Source organism: Emydura macquarii, unplaced genomic scaffold (assembly GCF_026122565.2).
Source record: "Emydura macquarii macquarii isolate MOO-44397 ecotype Brisbane River unplaced genomic scaffold, CSIRO-AGI_Emac_v2 contig_1390, whole genome shotgun sequence".
In the NCBI taxonomy this organism is placed as follows: domain Eukaryota; kingdom Metazoa; phylum Chordata; order Testudines; family Chelidae; genus Emydura; species Emydura macquarii.
In genome coordinates, this window is record NW_027131527.1 from 1,343,322 (window position 1) to 1,370,925 (window position 27,604).

The window sequence follows — 27,604 nt, forward strand, 5'->3', positions numbered from 1 at the left end:
GCAGCTGCCTAGCATATCCAGGTAGCCATGGCAACAGTTGAAATCTATCCTTCTTGAAATGTTTCTTTAATTTTGTTTTTTGGTCACTATAACTGTAGTAATTGTTGCCTGAGATCTTTGATGATCTGCAGTTCATTTTGTGACAGTCCAGTGTTTTTCTGGAAAATACATTAACTTATTATTAGTCTATTCAGTTAATTCCCAATAAGCATTTTTAGAATTAGCAGATAAAAGCATATATGGAATAAGAAATTTTCTTATTCCTGTATGCCACATGATAATGTACTGATGGTGAGTTGTCAAAAGCTGAGGTCAAATGTAACCCATGAGCCATCTGATTAATAGCCATATTGAGCTAGGACTAAGCACATTGTTTTTGGATAGAAGAGCCTAATTTAATAGAAGTTAGAGTTTTCTAAGTGAAAGTCAGAAATTGCTGACTTGTTAAGAAATATAAACGAATTGTATTTCATCCACATTTCACTTGTCTTTCCACCAAGTTTACACCAAAAGGCAAAGTATTATGTTAAATGTAGATACATTCTGACTTTGTGTGTTTCTTGAATGTTATTCAGGATTATATAAGAGGAACATCTAAGACCTTTATGTCTACTTATATACATTTATACTTTGGCTGACATTCTTTTTAGAAAGCTAAATAAGGGAGAACTGTGCCAAACAAGTTCTTTGTCCATAAAAACTTGTTATTTTAGACCCAATCCCATGTCTAATTTTATGCAGCACTAAGTGTGTGAAGTCAGGGAGATGACTCACAGTGGGCAAAGTTATGAAGGTGTTAAAAAAACAAGCATTTGCGCAATTGAGGCTTTAGTCCACAATCTAATATGGTATAGGACAGTATACATTTGAGATGGAGAGGAGGTTGGAATGTGTCCTGGAAAAGAGATGCTTTAAATAGTTTTTGAAGAGGAGAGGTTGGAGTCTGGGGGGCGGGGGAGGAGGCTGTTCCATCAATAGGGGGCAGCATGGTAGAAGTTTATGTAGAAGTAGAGAAAAAGTCGGTGTGGGGATTCAAGAAAGAGGTGAAATCTGGCTAGACTGATGGGAGAGTAGGATGATGCCATACATTTGAATGGATTGGAGGGATCAGAGTAACAACAGAAGGAGGATGGTGGGTAGGAGACTGCCATAGGATAACTACGGAATGGATTAATGTTTTTAGCAATAAAGATTGAGAAGGAGAGATGAATTTGGAGATACTGTAAAAGAGGGGACCGCAAGGTCTGGTGAATACTAGGATGCGTGCAGGAAAGAAAACAGAAGCTGATCTTTAGGTGATGAGAGGACGGAAGCTTACAAGCCTGGGTAATGAAGGGATGAAACTGACAGTAAAGGAGGAGCAGGAATAGATGAGAGGATAAGAAGCTTGTATTTAGAAAGTGTTGACTTTAGACATGAAGGGCTAATTTTTGTGTTAACTTGCACCCTATAAAAAAGTAAATCAAAGGGGTTGCAGGAGGGTAAGTGAGCACAGAATATCCCTTGTTGAGTATGAAATGATGACAAAACATCAAAAAGAAATTATGAGAGATGAAAACAAAAATGTGGTACTGGACAGAAGGTGAGAGGCTGGGAACATGGAGAAAGGTTTGGAAGTCATTAGCAAAGAGGTGGAATACTCGTGGCCCTTACAAACTTGCCAATTTTATCTAAGAAGAATAGATACAGTTACCCCAGTGCTTTCAGTATTCTCCATGAGTGATGCAGATACTGATGCTGTCTAACATCAAATACAAATTTAGTTCTCTAAGGCAATTGGCAAGCGTTTAGGAGCCCTGCTGCAGCAGAAGGCATGAGAATGAATGAGCACACATAACAAGTGATAAGGCTGACCCCTGCTGGCATGCTCATCTGTTGGGATAGTGTTAGATTACAGCCAGTATTAGGAAATAGACCACACCTATCAGGAGGAAAACAAAGCCTGATGACCGTTTTAAAAACACATATCTTTTCTTCATATATTTGTTAGAATTCTTGTTTCGTATCATGTTCGTAAGCAGAGAGGCCAAAGGATTGGAGGGATTGCAAAGATACCTTTGCATCCCTGCAATTCCTCCCTCCCGATTCCTTCCAGAGATGCCAGGATCTCGCACTTTCTTTATAATGTGGTTCATTTAATGTGGTATTAGTGCTGACACAGATTGTGAGGAAGTCATTGATATATAAAAGTAAATCAATCTGTACTTTATAAAGGTCACGTAGGTAAGTAAGCATAAAATTCTGCCTCGTCTTTATGTGAGGAGGGTCTCCCCTCTCTTTCCTGATCTCCATAAGGGTCTGGTAGAATTGTAGTCCTATGTTCTGGGGACTGCTAGAAACTGCTCCTTCCCTATTCCTTTGTGCACCAGAACTGCTCTACCACCTGGGGCTGTGAATAGAAGAGGGGGTGGGAAAAGACTCTAATGCACTGCCTGTGCTTGGTTGTTCCCATTTGGGGGTGTCAGAAGCTTGTGAGAGTAACAGTCTTTGAGCTCCAGAGAAAAAAGAGACCACCATTGTGGCCTACTGCTGGATTTGGTGTAAGGGTGTCTCTGTGTGAGGGTAAGGGTTTTCTTGTCCTTCCCACTTTGGGCAGAACTGCTGGGTATGAGCTGACTTTGAGTGACCATCTTTCTTTTTTCTGTCTCTTCTCTATGTTCAGGTATTACTATCATTAAATAAGATAGAGTACGTATTTTTAGGATATTCCTCTTCTGAAGGACTCAGGTTCCAAAAAGCCTGCTGCCACAACTGTGATGCTTCTGCATTGAAAACATATGGAAGGAACATATATACAGTTGTTGTGAACGTAAAAACTGCCACTTTCTGGCGAATATGTAGAATTTAAAATGGTAGTTGCTATTTCTTTAAAATCAAACCATGGCATGAACATAAATAATTATTGTTTACTATTAAAATTAGTTTGTTCAGGGTTTAAATTTGTGATTTTTATATTTGGGTTCTCTATTTTTCCTGTATTTTTAAATGCATGTGTTAATGTTAAGATTAGTCATTACTACATGCAAAGCACTAGGTAAATATGTGGTGGCTGAATGTGTGTTCTAACAGGATGATACTCATTAGCATTAAGCTCAATAATCTTGAGGGGTTGTTTGAAATACTAAAATAGAGTGGATCTATATTGGTACTATGCGTTTTGGAAGACACTTAGAATTAGTAGCTTCAGAAATGCATTGAGTGGCTGTACAGACTTATTGATTACCATTTGCTTCAACACAGAAAAAGAAGGAAGTTCAAGCATAACACTAATTCTCTGGAATTCTAGAAAGGATTTATGAGTTTCAGAGAGCTGCTTGTGTACTTTATGACAACGGTTAGTGTTGGTAAACTAGATAAGTACTTTGAACACAGAATTGCTGATTGTGAGTCCCAATATCCCACACTGTGCAACATACATTAGAGATAAATAATAGATGAGAAACCTAGAGAGAAGATATGTGGTACATAAGATGAAACATTGAGTAGCAGACAGCAGAAGGTTTACAATAGACAGAAGGAAGAGAGAAGAAAGATATGGTCATATATACTAGTGTTGACAAGGAAAACAATCATCTGAGTTGTGAGAATTTGCTCTGTAGATAGAATAAGACTGGTGGATGAAATTATATCTACTTTATTGTAACCTGGGGCATATTAATAGAAATAAAGAAATTAAGCAGCACATTGGCTTACAGCTGGTCAGAGACATCTCAAGTTCCTGCAGCCTGGTTCTTAGGGACTCAACAATGAAATCAGGCCTAAAGTAGATAAGGTTTCCATGACCTCATGAGGGTGCAAGAATTTTTGTTTGATGTATGCATGGGGACCTGTATGACCTCGGGTCAGCTTTTATTTTTCTTGCATTTTTTAATATATCGCCTTAAAAAAAAAAAAAAAAAAATCAGGAAGGAATTAATTTTGTTTCATTTCTAAAACCATCTCTCTATCTTAGTAACTTATATTGCCCCCATTGCCATAGTATCTGAGCGCCTCCCAATTTTAATGTATTTATCATTTGATGTAGGAAAGTGCTCTTAGCTTCGTTTTAGAGATGAGAAAATGAGGTGAAGGGAAATAGTGACTTGTCAATGGTCACACAGGAAGCCTGTGTCAGAGCAAGCTACTGAACTTGGGTCTTGTGAGTCCACAGCTAGCACCTTGACATCTGGACCATGATTGAAGAGATGAGGCAGTTGACTATAGTGTAGTTTAATTTTCAATTAGAATTAAAATGAGACCAGAAACTATGTTTAGGAAAGCCTTTACAAATATCCTTACTTCTGTGGGGATCTGATTGTTTTTATTTTATAGCAGCAAAACTATATTGTCCCAAGACCTTTCTCTAGGAATAACAAAAATCTAGGGTTAATGGCAATGTGCTAATATCTTGGGTCATCAACTCCCTCATCCAGTCATTAATCACCAACGAAGGCCCAGTGTCTCCATAATTATTGCTTAATGAGTGTATACCCAAGAATTATGCATGTAACCTAACAATAAGCACACTGGAAGCTATACAATCCAAGGCTTGGTAACTAAGGAAGTACAAAATGTTGGGTTTAAAAAAAAAAAAAATGAAATGCCAACAAGATGAAAGAATAGCTAAAAATCCATAACAGAGAATGAAAGGGAGGACTGCAGAAATTAAATTAAAGACACCAAATGTAAAATTTGAGTACCATTCTATTTAGTAATAGGTTTTTCTTCTTCCCGTATTCTGTGCTGGAACCGGTTGAATAATGAACAAACAGATGTGTAGATAAATTACTTAATTCAATTTGCCTTTGTGGTGGGATCTTAATATTTATTATTTTTGAATTATTATAATGCAGTTCTCTCTCTCGTCTATACTCACTATCTCTGAGTGGTGGAAGAAAAGGAACGTAATTAAACACTACAGTTACAATTTAGTGTCACAAAAATATAGACATCCAAACAGTGGCCAATCAAACAGCTAAAAGCAACAAATTACAAATCTCTGGCTGTGTGATGGACCCAACACTGGTTCAAATGGGTTAAAAGGCAATACTGGGCCCAAGTAGCCTTGCCCCTCTGGGCCTGCTGAGTATGCTTCCTCTATTGGGAATTTGGGGATGCGCCCACCCACATCTGAAGGTCTTGCACATTTAGACTTTCTGTGAAGCTATTGATTGTTGAACTACAGGGACCATACCCCAAGCTGTAGGTGCACAGAGGTACAAAGTAGCCCAGGGCGGAAGACTTAGCCTTCTATGAGCAGGAATCTGCTGGTGTTACTTACCACAGCACCTGATCTGGGACCTGATGGAGAGGGAGGGCCTGGGTGGGGGGACCAGATCCCCTGTAAGGGCCAAGGCCCAGATGAGAGGGAAGGCCAAAACACTCCCCACCTGGGGTCAGGAACAAGACACTTCTACTACACCCCGACATAGAGGTGAGGGGCCAGAGGTCAGTGTGCTAATCACTAGGCTACCTGGCCCTCCAAACACCCTATCACAGCATGTTTTGGCTTCTGCTTTCTTTAATTGATTAAAAACACCTTACTTGCTATGACACTGAAGGATCTGAAACTGTTTTTCAAAGAACAGCACTTACCCATGTAGTGGTAATTGGAACATGGGGAAGTATTCTCAGTGTTCAGTCCATCATACAACAATGGGCCATAACCTATCTTACTCATAAGATTAGCACCAGTGATTTCCTGAGACTACCCTATGGGCAAGGCAACAGGATATGTTTCAGTATAAACAGAAATTCTCTTTTTATCAAATAGTTTAGGTCTTGATGCTATTTCAATAGAGGAAATTTTAATTATCCAATTGACTGTGGTCGCTGCTCTTTTGCAATGTTTGGCCATTGGTTGATTTGCTTTTTCAATAATTATAGCTGACTTTGAACTTGTGTATGGAAAGTATCTATTCGAGCTTTAAGATTCTGTAGGCAAGAATGTGCCAATCACAGCTGATCAGTACGGTTAATACTGGATTACAAATTATTTAGGAATGAAGAGTACATCTAACACTTGCTTAAAATGCTAGGTGTTATTTTTTTAACTGAAAAATTATATTTATTCTAACTAATATGGAATGTTGAAGATAAAAAGCATTGATTTGTGTTACACAGATCAATCCTCACTTCAGCTGACTTCTGAAATTATTTGTTAGCTTAAAGTTTGGAACAAATAAACAAGACTGGTTCAGTAGCTAGAATATTATACATAATGCAACAGTACTTGTAAATTTACACTGAAAGCAAAGGAAATCTGAAATTTTCCATTTTCCCTATATGATTATTGTATATTTAATAAGGTCATATATTTTATTCTCAAGTGTTCTTAATAATTATAACTGATTAATGCCTACCTCCTTTAATGTACTTCTTTATTAAGAGGATGTAGAAAGCAGGCAGTTTAATCATTTTGATTCATAAATTCCCATTGCTCTGCAATTGCAAGAGAGTTACTTCCCATAAATTATGACTATTTGGGACGATGGTAGAAGGAAGTGAACTGAAAGGACACGCTGTGTTCTTATGGCACTGCCTTATTACCGATACCCCTCTGGTGCCTTCTACTCAAGGTTTTGGTAGCATTACATGCTGTGGTAGAGAGGAAGTCAGGAAAAGCTGGAAAAGAGACACTATACAAGGTTTGTGCTCATTTGAAATAAATGAATGTTATGTGGCTCACTGCTGCATAAATTAATGCTTCTACCTGTGGTGTTAATTCTGCTTTCTGTGATCTAACAACAATCACAGAATTAAAGGGGCCTCTCCTGCTGAAGGAACCAATAGCAGCATTAAAGTTGATCCAGATATACCTTTGTAGCTGGCCTGGGGGTACAGGTAAGGAATGTGCTATGATCTAATGTGCTGAGGTTAGTTAAATTTGACCTAGATACTTCTCTCCCGACTCCCCATGTATTCTGAGACAGTCTCCCTCCCATTACATAATGACATCAACCTTTAACTTTTGAGAGTAAAAAGTGACTCAGTGTGGACTACCTGGCAATTGCACCATTTTTGAGTCAAGATGCTCACCTTCTGTGGCTTTTGGTGATACATATTTTAAAAAGATATAATGAACTGACTAGTTTTGTGCACCACTGCTCCCTATTGGTCAGAATCTGAAGTGTGCAACTGTGTCATAAATTCTCCTTTAACTCAAGTGGTAGAGTCTTGTTTTTTTGGAGCAGAAAGATTTCAGTCCACACAACAATGCAAACACTAAAACACAACAATGCACTTGAACTTCCATAACTTTAAGTTAACAGAGTTTTTGTGAAGGATTTGCCCATGGGAAGCAAACAGTAATTCATGTATGTGAACATGGGGGCTAAGGATGCAGGGTTAAAGATGGGCTGAGGGACTGCAAAGTGGGACTACAAAGAAATAACCATAGCTTCTCTATTTAATACTTTGCACACCTGGTGGAGAAAAAGGAAGCTGGAGCATTGGAAGCTATCTGTTGCTCAAAGCTTATCACATGAAGAGGCTGGCAGTCTAAAAAAAAAAACAGTGCTGGACCGAGGAAGCTTGGGTTTTAATTATATTTCCTCCTAATACACAAAGCTTTAACTTTCACTGGCTCCCCAGTTTTCTTTGCCCTGTACCGTGGCCAGCTGCACTAAGGAAACCTTGAGGCAGTATTCACCTCCTGCATCTTTTGCCTCCAATTCACTGTGCCTGGACCATTGCCCTTTCTAGTTTTCTTCCTGCAACTACAAATGCTTAATTCACAACCATTTCTGAAGACTTGCAATATTTTGACTCCCCAACTGTGTTTTACTGTTTTTATTCACTCAGATTAAATGAAACAATTCTGAGGTGATAACTTATTATTATTATTTCAGAGAAGTGGAAAACTTGTGTCTGTAACTTGATTTGTTTACCTGATCCTTCATTGTTTACTTGGGCAAAGAGTGCAGGGTTGGGTTGATATGTTGTAATGGGGAAAAAAATTCTAGTTGAAACTAATCTGATATAGCCTGTAAAATTGTGGGTTGCTGCATTAACATTTTAAAACCATTTTGTAGATTAATATTAGTTACAGCAGTGAACCCACTGACTCTGCAGTTTTGAAAGAGTAATATGATGTGTAACACCATCACAAGCATCATCCAGGTACACAGATGCAGAGTTTCCCTGAAGTATCTCATTATTGACCTCTGAAACCAAAGAAATCTGTAGTTGTCTCTTGCCATGTCCACCTCCCATAACAGACCTTTTGAAAGGCACTAAACAGGAATTGGAGGATTGTGATTAACCCCTCATTTCATGGGCAGGATGCAAAGCTGCAAAACGGTCTCTCTGCACCAGTCATGGCAGCCCGTGGAGTAAAACAGCAGTCATTGTAACTCTGCATGTTTTACATGAAATGTTAGGGTCACTGAATCAATATAGTAACAGTTCCTAAGGATTCTCCCTCCTGCCCACCTTTGTCTACTTGACAATCTTCTATTTGGGGCTGGTGCAGAAACCCATTCTCCAGAATGTAAGGGTGAAAAGTTCTCCTGGCATGACTTGTGGCTCCCATATGCTACTTCACTATAGAACTTAAATGGTTTGAAAGGCCTTGTTGAATTCCTTTGTAGCACAGGAGAATTTCATCCATAATCATTTATGTAAGAACAGATTAAAGACTATTTAGGTAATTTAGACATATTCTAGTTGGCAGACCTGATTAAATTTACTCTAGGTACTTAAGGAACAAGTTGAAGCCATCTTGGAACCATTACATCTTTGAGAACTCATGAAGGATGAGTGAGCTCCCAGAGGCCTGAAGAAGGGCAAACATAGTACCCATCTTTAAAAAGGGAAACAAAGCAGACCCTGGGAATTATAGATCAGTGAGCCTAACTTTAACTGGAAAGTCTGGAACAAAGTATCAAACGCTCAGTTTTAAGCATCTAGAGGATAATAGGGCTATAAGGAATAGAGAACATAGATTTGTCAAGAACGATTCTTGCCAAACAATCTTAAGTTCCTTGCTTGACAGGGTTACTGGTCTAGTGGAGGGGGGAAGCTGTAGACATGATATATCTTGATTTTAATAAGACTTTTGGCACAGTTTTATGCAACATTTTCATAAGCAAACTAAGGATATGTGGTCTAGATGAAATTGCTATAAGGTGGGTGCACAACTGCTTGAAAGACCATATTAAGAGTAATTATCTCTAGTTCACTGTCAAATTGTGGGGATGTATCTAGTAGGGTCCCACTGGGATCTGTCATAGACCCAGTAATAGTCAATATTTTAATTATTGACATGGATAGTAGAATGAAGAGTGTGCTTAAAAATTTGCGACAGGCATCAAGTTAGAAGAGGTTGCTAGCACTTTGGAAGACAGGACTAGAGTTCAAAATGACCTTGACAAATTGGAGAATTGGTCTGAATTCAACAAGATGAAAATCAACAAAGACAGATGCAAAGTACTACACTTAAGAAGGAAAAATAAAATGGATAACTGCAAAATGAGGAATAATTGGCTAGGCGGTAGTACTGCTGAAAAAGATATGTGGGTTATAGCAGATCACACACTGAATATGAGTGTACAATATGATGCAGTTGTGAAAAAGGCTAATATTATTCTAGGGTGTATTAACTGGAATATCATATGCAAGACATGGGATGTAATTGTTCCACTCTACTTGCATTGGTTAGGCCTCAGATGGAGTATTGTGTCCAGTTCTGGGTGCCATACTTTAAGAAAGATGTAAACAAATTGAAGAGAGTCCAGAGGAGAACAGCAAAAATGATAAACCTCGCCTATGAGTTATGGTTTAGTAAACTAGGCATCCACAGTCGTGAGAAAAGAAGACTGAGGAAGGAACTGCAATCTTCAAATACGTTCTGGGCTGTTATAACGTATGGTGATGGTGATGATTTCTCCATGTCCACCAAGGGCAGGACAAGAAGTAATCACCTTAATCTGGCAGCATAGGAGATTTAGGTTAGATATTAGGAAAAGCTTTCTAACTATAAGGATAGTTAAACACTGAAACGGGCTTCCAAGAGTTGTGGAATCCCCATCAGTGGAGATTTTGTAAGAACCAGTGAGTCAAACACCTCTCAGGGATGGTCTAGGTATACTTGGTCCTGCCTCAACACAGGGCTGGACTAAATAACCTCTCAATGGACTTTCCAGTCCATCATATCTATGAATCTGTATAAGGATGAAAGGCAATATCTTTGTAAACCTATTGCAGCAAAAATGTCTTTAAATAAATATTACAATCCTTTCAAAATACTATTTTTGTTTTTATGAGGTAGAAACAAGTGCAAATTATAGCTACAGCCCAAGGTTGCCAATACATTTCAAACCTGCTCAGTGGATTGAGCTGCTGTTCCAATATGGAATCTTCCAAAACAAAGATTAGTTGTGCCAAAAAACTAGTTACTGGTGGAACTTGTTGGTTTTCATCTGAATAAATGTTAGAGTACATATTGGAATATCCCCACTGTTTTAGTGTTTGTTCCAAATGTTGTTGTTTTCAAAGTTTTGTTCCACAATGAGTTTCTGCAGTCTGATTAAGCCTGGTGGTTGATAGGAATCACAGACTGAAACTGGAGAGATTATGTAAGGTAACAGGAAGTTTCTCTCTCAAACACATGTAAACTCTCACTTTGCTTCCACATTATCTTAATGAGAAATAGTCCATATGTCCTTTATGACTTAGACTATGACAAGGATGCAGGTTATTCTGACCAAAATATGTCATGCAGCCTTAGTGCTGTAGTGAATGTCTTGAGTAAGCTATAGTGAGGTGATGCTAGAGTAATCCACATCTGGAACCCTTTCCAGAAAGCCTAAACTTCACAAGCCTAGAGATGCATACTACGATCAAAGCGTGTCTCAGTGGTGCTACTGCTGCAGCACGAGGATACACTCTACTGCTTAGGCAAAATAATAATTTTTCTGTTTAAAAGTATCCCTTCAAATTATGCTTTTAACAAGAGAGGAAGGATGGTCTTGTGGTTCAGGTGCAGGACTGCGACTCAGGCAGACTTTCCATCTGACCCTGGGCATGTCATTTAATTTCTTTGCACCTCAATTACCAACTGTAAAATGGGGATAATGAAATGTCTTTCCTCCCACCTTTTGTCCATAGTATCATATTTAGACACTACCTTCCCTGAAGAGATTACAAGCCATTATATATATATATATATTTATATATATATATACATGTTTAAAGCCTGGTGTAATGAGCCCCTGATTTTGGCTATGGCCTATTGGCATTATTATCAGACAATCGGCCAGACTTGTTTGAAGAAGTTGGCTGGTTAAGGTCAGCTGTGTTCTGGAGCCTGGTGAACGTCTGCTTCATGTGTATAGAAAATTATCAGCCAAATGACTGCTTATATTCTTTTTATTTGTTTAACTTATTTGAGGGAAGAAATAATAAGTCATTATATACTATTCTATTATGATCCCAATAACCCAGGCTGAACTGTCACATTTTTCACTTTTCTACTCAAGTGATCATTAAAGTGTGTACAGTAAGCGGAACAAGTACATTTTAATTCCTACTTGGTCCCTCCAACTCACCCTTGCTCTGTTAAACTTCTTACTAAACATAGGTGTCTTTCCTTCTATCTGACCACCACTAACAGGACTTAAACTTGCAGGCTTTTGAATAACAGGATTCATATATTGTAGTTCTGGTTTACTGAGACATCTTACAGCCATGAACCCTTCAGCATTTAATGTTTCTGCTGTTAACAGTCTGATAGCATCAGCACTATATGGTTAGAACTTGAGTACTGTTGCTGATCACATTATATGTGCTTACAGCCTAGACAAAGAAAAAAATGTAAAGCCCTGTAGGAGAAATGTTAAACCTGGGACTGTCTACAGACATCTGAAAATCAGTGGGACTATACAAGATAGACAAGCTCTTACTAGACAGAAAGTGTTGTTTTGTGATCCTCAGATTAATTTCTCTTTGACAGTCAGTACTTTTTCCTGTACCCTTAAATATAATTTAACCACCACAGATGGATGTATACTCTGGTAGAAAAGCCCAAAGAATGGATTGACTCACAAAACAGTGGAACACGTTTCTGAAAGCAGACACATCTGGCCACAACTTCTCGCTCTTACCATTGTTTGTACTATCTACATAAAGAGCTAAATCTGCCTCTGATAAATATGCCCATTCCCAAGTGAGCATGAAGGGCCAAACTTTGGCCTGACAAAGGCAACAAATTGGTAGTAGTCACTACCAACTTATTTTCAAGAGTGATGGGAAGGAAGGAGAAAAAAATGTTTTGATGATTTTTTTCAGTCTATTGCACTTTTCTGAAACTTGTTCATATATCAGGCTTTGTTGATGGAGAGAAGATTGTTATACTTCCAAAAAAAAATATGGAGGAAAACTGGCATAATTCCACTGTGTGAGAGCTGCACTATAGACAGCTGAATGCAGGGACCTAGTACTTTATTAGGACTATTAAATTAAAGTATTAAACAGGCTTTAGCCCTACTAGCATTTGGGCTTATCTCTCTCCCAGTCTCACAAACAATTTATATCATTGCCTAGTATGTCAAGCACCACTAAACTTTTATTGCTTCACAAACCCAATGATTAGTGAATATATAGCAGAAATAAGACCCCTGAAGATTCTACACACCATTTTTAATACCACAGTATATAACTGAGAATTCACTTTGCACTCAAGTTGTAAAGCATGTGATTCTTTTTGCTTAAAATGGAGCTTACTTTTGTCTGATGCTGAATCCAAGAGCTTAAAAATCCCAAGACACCTGAAAAAATCAAAGATACTAAAAAAGCTAATGTACGTGAAGCTTATACCTAGACGCTCAGATAATACATATATATTTTTAAAATGATTTTGTTAAACAGGAAAAAAGCATTATCTAGTGATAAATCTGTTTAGCATATTTTTCTCTTCATTCAAGGTGTTAGTAAAAAGATAGCTGGATCTTGTCTGCATCATAGTTAGGTCATACAGTCTTTGTGCTTTTGTTAAGATGTGTGTGCATATAATGGCACATTTTCGATGAACAGTAATAAAATGCAATCCCTTTTGGAAAGTTGGATGAAATAGGGGTTGATGGCACTTAGTGCCCAGCTCTCTTGCAGACTCAGCCTCATGTGATTGATAGAACTCAATGAGGGTCAATAAAATTATTACTTATGCTTGCTCTTTTGGATCCTAATTTTAGTGGGTAATCTGCAGCAATTCATATTTACTTCTTTTGTCCTTTAAAAGTTTATTCCCAGCTAAATCCCACAACTTTCTATTAATTTTCACTCAGTTTTACCACCTTCCTTGGCGTCTTCTCTTTTTTCTTGGTGGGGAAACAAACAAAAAAACCCTAGTTTGTTCAGGTTGAATCGTAAATTCAAATGCAGACATAGTTATAGCCAAAAAGCACATCACATAGACCCTATAGTGCTTGAAATATGACAGTTACCTGGGGTGAAATCCTGGCTTCATCAGAGTCAATGGCAAAGTCCCATTTACTTCATTGGGGCCAGGATTTCACCCTTAGTTAGATAAAATGGCATACTATTCCAGAGGACATGCTAAGAGTTATTTTGTATTCTGAATCAAAATAGTGCAATTCAATGCATTAATTATTTTATAATCAGACAGTACAGTTATTTCTGACATTTGGTTGCTTACTCTGTAAGAGAGAACTTTATATAGAAAAGTATAGTTTGCCAGTCAGCATGACTCAGGCATACTAGAAACCTAAAGAAATAAACTTAGCTATCTCATGTTCCAGGTGCCTTTCACACATTCAAAAGCACAGGATTTAACTACATTAAATCTGCTTTGGACAAGCCTACAGACCTTCTCGGACCCAGCACCATGTCTCAGATTATAGCAACATCCCTGGTATGACACAAGGAGAGGTAGTCTGGGACCAAACCACCTTTATGTATTGCTTTATAATTCTACATCCTGAATTTCACTGTTGGGGGAAATGTTACTTAATGGGTACACCTTTGTATCTCATAGTATCTGCAATTTGCAAAGAGTTTCAATGTGTAAACCAACATAGCAGAGACAGGCTAGATGTCTATATCGCAATGTAAAGGATGGAACCTTCTTGCTAAAAGCCGATAAGGACAGCACTTAATAGCCTCTGAGCTTCTGGAAGCAGACAAGAATTTAGCAGGGCTTGTAGATCATAAACCTTAGACACTAACAAGCCAACCCCATCAGTCAGGGCTATGGATAGAATTCTGACATTTTTCTCTGGTTGTCTTCCCTCTGTATGCATTATCTTGATCTCTTTCGGATTGAGTCTCAGCCAGCTAGCTCATAGAATCATAGAATATTAGAGTTGGAAGGGACCTCAGGAGGTCATCTAGTCCAACCCCCTGCTCAAAGCAGGACTAACCTCAACTATATCATCCCAACCAGGGCTTTGTCAAGCCTCAGCTTAAAAACCTCTAAGGACGGAGATTCTACCACCTCCCTAGGTAACCCATTCCAGTGCTTCACCACCCTCCTAGTAAAAAACTTTTTCCTAATGTCCAACCTAGACCTCCCGCCCTGCAACTTGAGACCATTGCTCCTTGTTCTGTCATCTTCCACCACCGAGAACAGCCTAGCCCCATCCTCTGTGGAACCCCCTTTCAGTTAGTTAAAGGCTGCTATCAAATCCCCCCTCACTCTTCTCTTTTGCAGACTAAACAAGCCCAGTTCCCTCAGCCTCTCCTCATAAGTCCTGTGCTCCAGCCCCCTAATCATTTTTGTTGCCCTCCGCTGGACTCTCTCCAATTTGTCCACATCCTTTTTGTAGTGGGGGGCCCAAAACTGGACACAATATTCTAAATGCGGCCTCACCAACGCCGAAAAGAGGGGAATAATCACTTCCCGTGACCTGCTGGCAATGCCCCTCCTAATGCAGCCCAATATGCTATTAGCCTTCTTGACAACCAGGGCACACTGCTGACTCATATCCAGCTTTTTATCCACTGTTACCCCCAGGTCCTTTTCTGCAGAGCTGCTGCCAGCTTGTCGGTCCCCAGTCTATAGCTGTGCATGGGATTCTTCCTTCCTAAGTGGAAGACTCTGCACTTTTCTCACTCATCCCCTAACCTCTGGTAAATACTGGATAAGTTGCACAGTGGCAACAGTTGGAAAACATTGGACCAAGGATTATTTTAGTTAAAAAAATAATCTTAATGAACTGGCAAATGATCCTAAAACAAGAAAGACAATGAAAGGACTACTGTATATATACATATACGTTATAAAATGGTTTAACGAGAGCCATGGTTTCTAGTCCCAGATCCTCCAGTGACCTGCTGTGTAACCTTTAGTAAGTCACGTCGCCTCTCTGTGCCTCTGTTTCACTTTCTACCTTTTTTCTGCCTTGTCTATTTAGATTGTAAATTCTTTGGGGCAGGGCCTGTCTCATACTGTTGTGTTTACAATAAGTAGCATAAAACAGAATCAATCATAGTTGGGGCCTCTAGGTGGTCCCATAATATACATAAATAGTAACAATAATAGCTGTATTCAAATAGTGGGAAACATGGACTCTGGAGTCATCGGTGTACAGAGTAACTGCAAGATGGTGGATTTCAAACCCAGTTCCAGAATATGGCTATGTTTGTAGAGTGAAAGAGACTCCTTCTGGAATCTGGTTTTATTAACAAAGAGGTAATTATAAAATAATACTAGCCGAACTCCAGCATCAACCTTTTTCTCCCTGTGCTTGATAGTGGCAGGGTTTCTTCCCTTGGAAGACGTTTCTTTGTCCCAGGGGATGTTTGAGAAGAACAGTGATTAATGTTTCTCAGTGTCTTGCAGAATAAGAGATGAGCCATGCCACAGAGAGAGGTAGCTCCACCTGTGCTGCTCCCTCACAGCATGCTGACCCTCACTCTTGTGACTTAAGATAGAGAAGCTGTGGCAAGTTCAGGTTGAGTTGGGAACGTGTAGCAGAGCCACTTCTCCATCTTTCCATTCCTAGCCTATTTTTCTAGCTCTCTGATCCTCTACTTACTCTACTGAAGGGGACAAGATTGGCCTATATTAAGATGCACATAAATATTTCTCTACCAACACTGAGTTATTTTTACTTCCTAAATACTAGTAGCATTATCTGCCTTTTAAAAATCCTTTCAATCCATCCTCATCCTAACTGCTAGGATATGTGAATTTTTTAAAAGATACATTGAAGTCACTTTATTCCCCCTCCTCCATCCATTAATTATTTTAGGGCGCAGCATTCAGACTGGCAATGTTTATTATGGAATATACGATCTAAGATCCCATGAAATCTTCCTTTAAGAGCAGTTAATGAAATTAAACTCTTTGAACTAGTATTGTCAAAGTAAATAAACCTAAATACTTTCAATTAGTCTCTTTTGAAGTTTGTCAAGGAATGTTTGATGTGAATGAATCACAAGTAAAATGATTTGATTGATATTGAGTCAGAGGGAGCAGCAAAATTCTTGTGTTTGGTGTTGGAGTGCAATAGTGGAGCTAGCTAGCAACTGGCATAGCCTGAAATTGAGGGACACTACAAAGGGAACTGGATAAGAGTTTGACATTGAGGGAAGTAGGTTGCTATCTTATTAGTTTTTGGAATGAAATGTCAGAAATGCAAAATTTCCCATTGAATGAAAATTTTTGAAAAATTATATTTTGGGAGAACCAAAGTGAAATGTCTGGAAAATGTCCAGGCTGGCAAGCTAGCCAGCCCTGGTCAGACAGACTGGGGGAGTCTGGGAAACTTGGAGGGTTCAGAGGCCTGTTCTATTAATTAGATGGACTATATGGGCCAAAGCTTTTAACATATCATGATCACTGTCTGACATGAAACAGTGTTAAAGTCTGGGGTTTGGCATACAGAAACCTCAGCCTGCTTAATATCTTGGTAAGCACACCCTTTATTAAAGATATAGAAAAGAAGGAAAAACAGTTAATGCATTTGAAATGTAAAGTATTAAATACAGCTTTCACTTTAAGAACATTGCTTGTTCCCTTTCCCTTTATCTGCAGAGAGATTTTAGAAGGAAAGAAAAACCTTGTTTGACAGTCTCTTCAATGGTAACTGTTTATCCTTTTGGGAAAAGAGAAGTTAGTTGAGATGGGCCGGAGTTGTTATTGTTAAAGTTCAATCTTGTTTCATCTCAGATGGTAATCAGGTTTCAGCAAGAACCAGTAGAGGTCACTTCATCTGGTCCCTCTCTCTGGCCAAGTCTTGTCAGGACATCTCTCAAGATCAGGATAGCAAAGGTCCCAGGAGATGGTGTGAGGGGCAGCCATGATGGGAAAGCATACTGCGGTGGCTATTTTTTTTTCACAAAGACTCTTTCTTTAAAAACCCACAAAGATTTCTTTAAAAACTCACAAAGGTAAGAGGAATTATATAAGAAAAAGCCCCCAATATCGGGACTGTCCCTATAAAATAGGGACATCTGGTCACCCTAAGCGGAATACCCCTACCTCTCATTATTTTGTTCACCAATTAGGCCTCATTTCTGACACAACAATTTTGGTTCCCTGATTTCTGGTTCCATACTTTTCTTATTTACTAAGCATAATCTTAACACCACCTTTGAGTTATATCATTAGGCCTTTTTTGTTTGGATCTAATTCAGGCTTTCTGTCTCCCTTTCATATCTTTTCTCATCAACATTTGTTATTATAAGTTACTGTGACATCTTATGAACTTACACTTAATTTTTACAGTTGACCTCACAGTTAGGGTACAGTTGTAGGCCCAATTATAACAGCTGGCCTGTTTTCCTGGTTTCCATCAAGATCATTTTGATTCCACTGAATCAGCATTTTCAGATGGAAAACTGTTGGAAAATTTTCAACCAGCTCTACCAGTAACAAGTCGCACAGGAAAGTTCTAGTTGAGTGTTTAATTAGGGTCAGAGCAACAGCAGATGAATCAAATTGGGAACAACCAGTTTACTACAGAATGTTTGAGTACTGGCCATGTAATGTATGTTTGCATCCAGAACAAGTAGTTCAGGGCTGCAGGAGCCCATTTTCAGCATCTTAAGACCAGTGTTCCTAACTCCAGGAGCAGAGAGACACAGAATTATTTACAGAGGCAGCAAATAGGAACATTTTAGAGCCGGTCCACTGCCTATACCAGATTTGCCATCCAAGAAGCTGGTTTCATAATGGGGGTGAACCAGGATATCGATTTTGGGGTTTCCATGTTCTTTACATTTTCCTTCAAAATGCTGCTTGCATTAATGTATTTTGTCAAAATAAATAAATCTGATTGTAAGTCTCTGCAGCACCTGCTAAGACAAAATAAGTGTGAATAATTCTCTGCTGGAAGATATATCTTTACTTTTCCTAAAAGCATTTTGTAACTGAGAATTTGTAGAATTGGTTTAGTGAAGTCATTTAAAAAATAAAAACGAAGATGGCTGTGGGGCTGGCAAAATTGTTTTTAGGTGGAGTTTTTTCTGATTGACTATTGATAATATTCAACAGAAGGGAAACATATCAATTTTCCTTAATACCATGTACACAGCATGTGCTAGACTGATGAAACAAACACATGTCAGAGTAATTCTTTTCTAACAATGTTATGAAATATACATATTTAAAAAAGAGAGAGAGAGATCAGGGAAACAATAGACCTGTAGGGTCTGGCACTAGTTCTTTCACGTTTCTTTTACATACAGACATGGATTTTCTCCTAATATACTTTAACTGCTGACAGCAAAATGCATGCTGCTGGATTTGCTTCTCCATGGAACTTTCTAGTTCTTCATGCTTTGTGTCTGTGTAACTCATGCTAAAAAAATGCGGGGCTTTGTCTCCCTCTAGTTAATGAGTTAATAAGACTGCGGCACCTAACAGCTGAAGCAATAGGGTCAATAGTTGTTCTTTTTCTGCTTCAAAGGTGGCAGGTTCAAAGCTTACTATTGACTGGTGGATTGTTATATATAGTAGACCCATGTGGTCATGAAGAGCAGCTAATTTATATATGTACGTAGAAGAATGGTTTTCATATGTGCACCAAAAATATGCAACACAACAATTGCAAACAGAAAAAGTAGGAAAGTTGTAGCTTTTCGTTTTCTTACCTTGATAGGTATTATCTTGTGGAAATTTGAACTTGTGGTTTGGTGTTTGCTGTTTTTTATCAAAGACCATTCTTTTTCCTTTTCATAAATGGTGTACCAATAATTATTCTATGCATACTTACAGCAGAGGATTCCAATAGCATTTTTGCTTAGAAGTTTTAGCAGCATTTGGCTCTGTGTCTTGGAGTTGAATACAAAGTAGTAGATGTTTACTGTGAGTGTACTCTGTAAACTGGTTTATTATTGTACATCTACTTAACTCCACATTTAAAATTTGATTCTAGGCTGTGATGCAGCCTTGCTACTGACCATTTAACATATCTGTACTTCAATTTCCTCATCTGTGTAAAAAAAAAAAAAAGGGGGGGGGGGGGAAATAAATAAATTTATGTATTTCCCAAAGATCTTTATAGTCCAAATTCAATAATGTGTATAAAATAAAATGAGATCCTATGGTGAGAGATATGAACATGTAAATTACTATATTGTTATCAGCAGTTCCTGAGAAGAATGACTGTGCCTTTGGGCATAAAAGCAAAACTTGTACAACAGAACATGCGTAATGCTGCTGCCCCTGAGAGGGTAGGTCTCCCTATTAATGAGGCTCTTCTAGAACCAACAAAGAGCTTCTGGCATATGCCGGCTTCTCTTGCCCCTACAGCTAAGTGCATGGACATACATTATCATGTACCTATGCAAGTCTTTGAGTGTTTTTATTCTCATCTCACCCCAAACACTTTAATAGTGATAACTGCCAAAGCTATAGAGATCATATCAGGGGAGATTTAAATCAACTCTCAATGAAAAAGAGCCTAGGAGACTTGATTTGTTGGGGAGAAAATGTATTCCATGTCTTTTCTTCAAATGTGCTTAGTGAACCAGCCGATGCTGTTAACTAAATGTGACAGTAAACCTGGATGCAGTGTCCAAATTTAATGATGATGCACTCCAACAAGATGAAAGGGAAAAGTTTAGGGCTTTCCTGGCAGACGCTCTCTTGGTGGCCAAGAAGTCGCTTCAGTATGCATTTGATTCAGCAAACATAGAATGATGGCCTGTGCAACAAGAGTGAGGAGACCTTCATAGGGAATTCATGATGTAACTCAAGGACTGTTAAGATCATGCTTAGTAAACAAGAAAAGTGTGGAAACAGAAATTGGTGAACCAAAATTGGTGTGTCAGAAACTAGGCTTCACTGGTGACAAAATAATAGAAGCATGGTCTATTCTGCCCAACATTCCCTTTGTGCGTCCTTAAAGGCCTGGGAAGAAAAATTGACTATTGGAGTGAGATCTTAACCATCATGGGTACCATGTCCACCATCTTGTAGGACACTGAGCCTCCATAATTCTGTTCCTGAGATGTCCTGAATCCACCAGGCCAGAGAGAGGGACCCAGATGACATCACCACCTCTCCTGGCTCAAGTTGAATCCCAAAGAGCACCTGGCTTGAAAAGGGATAAGACTTTAACAACAGCAGCAGTAACAACAATAGCTGCAGCCCATCTCAGCTAACTACTACTTCTCCTTCCCCAAACGGACGGTTATTGCCATCTTGATACCATCAAAGAGACTGTCCCACAAGGGGTTTTGTCCTTCTAAAACCTCTTTCGAGCTAAAGGGAAAGGGAAAAAGGGAAGTTGTTAAAAATGAAAGCCTTTTTCATATTTTAACTGTTTTTCTTTCCTGTATCTTTAATAAAAGATTTTAATTGGTTTGTTTGCCATGGTACTAAGCATGCTCAGGTCTCTGTATTCCAAATCCCAAACCATGTTTCCAACTTTTTAAAGTTGGACAGTGACTGGGTTATATTAACACTTTTGGCCAATATATTCCCTTTAAATTAATACAACAGCATTCCACTTATTTCATTCATCTCACAGGTTATTCTCAAATTGAAGCAAGATTATGCCAAGATAACTCTTATTGTGCCAGTGCTGGTTTTCAGATCTTCACATTCTCTCTATTCAGCTCTGTGGCCTCTGCCTTCTTGTCTAGTGTCTGATGTCCAAGCAGCATGGATGAATATGTCACTCAGATCCTAAGAGTCTACACCTCACGTCCTAGCTGTTGAGTAGTTAGATCATGTGAAGATGGGCTGCTCACTGGTTCAAAAATATTATTTAATAGTAGAAAGTAGACCTAGTGGACTGTTTAATTAGCAAAGGAGAAGCATTTTTCAATCTGGTCCACTAATCAGAGAATGCAGCCAGCAGAGGCTGAGATTCAGGATACTTTAGTGCACTTGTTGCACATTAAATCCTCAGGTCTTTTTCTATGTTCCCTAAAAGTCCACCTAGCAGTGATCTCAGCTATCCATCCTTCCATCCAAAGGATGCTGGGATTTTTTTTGTTCCCTTCCCTTCTCCCCAAGACCCATGGTTGCTAGACTTTTTTTAAAAAAGTATTGTTTAGCTTTTTCCTCCTGTTAAAGCTATGGTACCAGTTTGAGACTTTAACATTGTATTAGCAGCTTTGGTAAGTCCTTCATTTGACCTTTTGACAACTTTGTCTTGGCCTCCCCTCTGTCAAAAAGACATGGTTTTTCATCCCCCTTGCATCAGCCCAGAAGTTGGGAGGAGCTTCAGCTTCTGATGACAGGACAGCGGTATATGTTGCTTTCAGAGATAAAATTGCCTGGAGGCCACATTCAATATGTGTAGAAGGTGACGCTGGATTTTCAATTTTAGCAACTTTATTGAGAAGTACTACATCTTCAGTAGATAACACATCCCTAGATATCAATGTAGTCCATGGTGGGAGAGAGCTAAAAAAATATTTTTAAAGAGTTCATCAGATCAAAACGTAATAATATTTACCATATAAGTACACACTCTTTTTAAGAAATGTAATGCATGAAACCATCAGCCATGATACTTCCTGCAAGGTTTAGGCATATTTATAACAATTTGATCTCTATACAGCTATAACCCTTTGATGCAGAGAAAAGTGAAAGACACAGAGCCTTATTCGGCTCTCACACTAGTTTCCAGCTGGAGGTAATGTCATTGATTTCTATAGAGTTTCTTCTGATTTACATACATTTGAGTGCAGCGACAAACTGACAGTGTTCATGGACAGCTTAAGTTGAAAACAATATTCTGATATAGAATTAACATCTCCAAGTTGCCTGCACTATATTTCATTTTGATTGCTTGCTACTGTATGTGCTGTACTCAGCAGTTCAGCTCAGACTAGTAAGAAAAGTCTCTTTCTGAGCTCTTTTTGTTAAACTGTCTGCCAGATATGTCAATATATGCTGGCTTTATTCACTAGCGTAAATTTGGCTGCAAGCAAAAAATTGATTTTCTTCCAGACCACCATTCCTTGAAGCATAGCAGTAGGTGTAACCTGAAGAGGTGATCTGTACAGAACTTTAATGTAATATGCCAAATAAAAGCAGCACTAAATATTTTAAGTCTTAAAATTATAGACCAGAAGCTGATAAAGAGGATTTCCTGTGTTCTGTTGCATCTAAAGTTGGAGGAATGTTTAATCACCTACTGAGGGGCATGATTTACTAAGACACATTTTTTTCTGTGCATGTGATGTCTTCTTTTTGTTGTTGCTGTTGCTTCCTTTTGAGGTGAATCCACCTCACTCCTCTTGCAGGAAAAAAGAATCCTGGATAATTTTAGGTTAAATTACATAAAAACAGCATGGTGGTAGTGGTGCAGGAACAATTTTTATATTGGGGGTGCTGAGAGCCATTGAACCAAATTGTAAGCCCAATATATGATGGAAACCACTTCAAGCCAGGGAATGCAGCAGCACCCTCGTACCCAGCACACACCTATGCACAGTGGTGGTTTTAAGAAACCAGATGGATTCTAAAGTAGAACTTAAATAAAGACCATGGGCCAGATATTTTGGAGCAGTGCCATTGCTTTGTGCCACTCTGCTGCCGTAAACTAGCCCAAAGGAGATCACCCTGAGATATCATGGGTGATGAAGAAGTTGTGTCTGTTCATTATGGATTTTGATTTGCAACTGTAATTCACTGCTTTTATCACCTCCAGATTATACTATAACAGTGTGGTCTATATGGGGCTGCATTTTAAATCTATTCCAAAACTGAAGATGGTGTGGAATTGAGTGTGATAGGGTATATCCTGGTGTGAGCATATTATATCAGTGCTATTGGATCTTTACTGGCTACCTATTAACTACCAGGTAGAATTTAAGGTGTTGGTTTTGATGTATACATTTCTAAATGGCCTGGGATGTTTTTACCTTAGAGACCAAGGGTGAAATCCTGCCCCTGCTGAAGTCAGTGGAGTTAGGCCATTGACTTCAGTGAGTTAAGGATTTTATCCCAACTCTCTCATACCATTTTGCTTCTCATGAACAGAGGGGCACCTGAACTGGAGCTGCATATAAGAGTGGGACCAGCTGGCAGGGTGTTCTCAGTGGTCTCCTTAGGTTTGGAATTCACCCTTCCCACTTTCCAAACAATACTAGTACTAGTCTATTGATATTCTTCACAGCATGTTATAAGGCCCACTGGCTTTCCCTAGCTTCCAAGGAATAGGAAGATTCTGGCAGGAGAGACTTAAGTTCTTTCTTTGTTGTTGTTGCTGGGTTATTGTTATAGATGAATTGAATAGTGGTTGTAGGGCTGTTACAGGAATATTCAGTTTCATGGTTGTGTATTTAAGAGTTGTCAAGTAGCATCTAGAGCAAGGGAAGGTACTTTTAATTCATGTGTATATAATTCTAAATAGTCTCTAGCCTCTTTCCTCAGCCTGCTGCAGCCTCTGTACAGGACTGAGTTAAAGACTGGATACAGAAAAATAAAACAGAAAAACGGTACCTCCTTTAACTCAGAAATTTGGACATAGGCAACCCAGCAGTGTGGAATTGTATCCATGACAAACCAATGAGTTAATGTGTGTCTCTGTGAGCCAAATGCCAAGCTGATCTATTAAACCTCACTCTAAAAATAAGAAAAAAGGAATAGCAAATGGTTCAAAGTAACAATATTCCCACTAGCTTGAACTAGTTAGATATAGGCAAATTTGAGAAAAAAAAACTAATTCCAATAAAATGATCACTTGTGCTCCATTATTTCTCTATGAAATGGGAGATAAATGTGAGCTAGGTGGTCCAAGTGGAATAGGACTTTATTCAAAGCCCACTGAAGTTAATGTGAATCTTTCTGTTGATTTTTGCTAGGCTTTGGCTCTGGATTGTAAAGCTTGAGCATCCAGCTCAAACACCCATTGACTTCAGTGGGGCCAAGAATTCACTGCCTTACTTCACATTACCATTTAAAGGCATTATTGCTCCTATTGCTTATTGATCTGATTTTGTGAAAACCAGGCTTTTTTTCCTGTTAACATATATTATTTGTTTGTATTCCAGTAGTATGTACTGTGTTTAGATATTCTTCAAACATTTATGAAGAGACAGGCTCTGCCCCCAAAGAACTTCCGTTGTATGAAAGAATTTGCCATCTTAAAAGGAGTTTTACTGAATGCATCTTTTTTCATAACTGGCTTGGAACTCATAAAGTAAAAATAAAATTACCAGGCTGCTTTATTCTAATCCAGGTACAGCAGCAAAAAGTACTTGACACCAATTTTTTTTTTTTTTTTTTTTTTTTTTGCCTGTCCCAGCGGAAAGGCCAAAGAACTGAAGAGTTCTGTGTATTTTTATTGTGACTTCCATTTTTTAAAACACAGCTATAGAGCTGGGCAGCCATCCTTATGTGAAAATCCTCTCAAACCTGAAGGCAGCTTCGCAGTTAGGGTTAATAGGACAGTGTAATGAGAACAGTGGTGTGGATTTAGGAAGAAACAAATGAGAACCTTCCATATTATATGGTTGTCAACCAAGCACAAAACACAAGCACTAAAAATTACATTGAAATTAAAAAAAAAAAAATAGCTGGGGACTCTGTACTCAAAACAAAACAAAACATTAAACATAACATAAACCTTTGTATACATATTTTCCACCCTTCTCACCAGTTCTATTTCTATACTACTTGCCTGAGTTGGTTAGTCACTTTCTTATACTCAAAAGGGAAATACAGTGCTGCAAAAAAAAAAAAAAAAAAAGAGACATTCCATGATTTAGTAATAACTGCCCTAATCTCTTCCAGGTTGGATTACATAGCAACTCTATCACCACAGAATGAAAAATTAATCTGATGTATTAGTCATCTTGTTGAATAATTAATAAGATTAATTTGTTTAAATGCCTTCTCAATGCACAGAACAATGGAATACCCTGAGACAGAAAATCAGCTGTAAAAATATACATGGAATTTGCCTTTAAAGTGGATAGTAAGATTCTCCTAATTCTCATTTTTCATTGATGTTGCCTTTAAGACTGTAATTTATCATCTAGGCATAGCATAGTTTTATGACTGAAGGCTGAAAACAAATCAGTTAATCTCAGCAGATAAATGAAAAAGTAGCAGCATTGTTAACAAGGATTATTTATATTACAGTAGGGCCACTGGCCCTAATCAGACTAGGGATTTGTTGTGCTAGCCATTCTACAAGCATAGAAGTAGACATGATTCTTGCCCCAAGGAGATGACTGTCTGAGGCCTGATCTTTAGTTAAATGGGACTGTTCATGATTTTAACGGAATGCATGCGCATACATCTTTGTGGGGTCGGGACCGAAGGAAATAGTTCATGATTTATAATTAATGCCCCAAGTAAAGTGAGTGTAAGTTTTGAATTCTATTTCTAACGGAATTAGAAAAAATGATGGGAATTAATACTAAAACAGTGCATTAAACTGGCAAAATAGGTAGGTTGTAGGTAGAGCTATTCAAATAGTTTTGAATTATGACATTAAACATTTGGGAAAAAATGACATATGAACATTTTCCTTTATTTTTTGACCAATTCTGCATGTGGGTTTTTCTGTCATCCCTAATTAAAGTTCTTATCACTCTGGTACCAACCACCATGATATGTCATGGGGGGTACCTTCTGCTATTATGTTCCAATAGTATGAACTATGTCACTGCTTATGGTATATTTGTGATGCTCATAAGGCCTGATGTCAGTCTCATTTACAGTTACTCCATTGGGTTCTGTGGAGATACTCCTGATTTACATAGCTGTAAGGGTCTGAGACTACAAAGTGCAAAATACCTTCTGTGAGGTTCTCATGACTTCACACATAGTTGGAGTGTAGGGTGGTCTGGGTGCAGAGCCAATTTAGTTGGCCATAGGAATAGAGTGACCTTTTCAAAATTAAAAAATGGGATATATGCAGGAGCCCTGTCCTACTCTGTGGCCCTGCTGCCTGGCCAGGCTGGAAACCAGAGCCAGGCAGTGATAAGTTCAGCCCAAGGGGCCTGGGCTGCTGTGGAGAGCCCCAGAACCTCCACCTGCCCTGGGCAGGGGGTGGGATGACCAAAAGCAGCCCCTGGTCTGTGTCCCTGGCCCCCAGGGCACGCCGTCCAAGGCAAATGGAGGGTCTGGTGCTCCACACAGTGGTCTGGGCTCTCTGGATAGTTCTTACTACTTACTACTTCTGGCTTCTGGCCTGGCCAGGGGTGGGACTGCGGGGGAAAGAGGAGGATCAGGGAGCGGGGCCTCATCATGAGGGAGGACTAATGCCCCCCCCACCGGGAAGAGGCTGGCACCACCACTGAGCCTCGGGCAGGTGCAGAGCGGGAATCCACAGGGAATCCTGGACAAATGTTGTTCCAGAGTCATTCAGCCCTTGTACATTTTAGGACTGTCCTGCCTAGGTGGGGATGGGTAGTCACCCTACATAGGAAGATCTCACAGTGTGGATTATCTGGTAGTATAAGGATTGCATAATTTATCCTACACTACCACCTCCGTGGAAAATGGAGGCGTAAGCTAGGATGGCCCTGCAGCCCACTGATCTGTACTGATATGTTGGTAGATAGAGTACTTCAGATATGTCTGCACTGCAGTCAGGGTATTTAGCTTTAATCTAATGATCTCACCTACTGATAGTATTGAAGCTGCAGCAGCAGAGACTTCAGTAGAGGTCCGGGGAAGGTTTGTACGGTCTGTGCTAGTGCGACTTCACTGCTCTCAGTATGTGAAATTGCTCGAGCTAGCTCCAGTATGTCTAGAAGTGCAGGAGGTGTGTGCACGCACACACACATGAAGTGAAGTGGAGATATACCCTTAGTGCAGCTGTGTTTTCAGCTTTCCGTGCTCTTCGTGACCCAGGATGGAGAAGGTACAAGGGAAAGCATTATGCCACTGATCCTCAAGTGGGCTACATAGTCCTTCATTTTAGCTGAGGATCGGCCACTTGCTATCTAAATCTAAGGATCTGTGAACCCCCATGGGGAGAAGAAAAGACTTAATGAACCTAAAAAACCCCCTCTTTGTTTTTCTTTTCAAATGCACATGTCTCAGGGTATGTCTACAATGACCGCAGCAGATTTGCTGATGTCAGACTGATCTATCCAGATCGATTGAGCAGAAGTGAAGATCCGCTCAATCGATCCGGATGTCAACCTATTAAAACCACCTCCAAAAAAAGCATAGTGCTGCGTCGACAGACACACATTTCCTGTCGGCGTAGCGCCATAGAGACGGCGCACTAAAGGGGAG

At 39.1% G+C, this 27,604-nt stretch overlaps 1 protein-coding gene across 1 annotated transcript in view; it reads left to right on the forward strand.

Moving 5' to 3' along the window:
- Positions 1-27,604, forward strand: part of NRG3 (neuregulin 3) — a 752,789-nt gene that overhangs the window by 178,834 nt on the left and 546,351 nt on the right. The gene's annotated exons all lie outside the window — the stretch shown is intronic.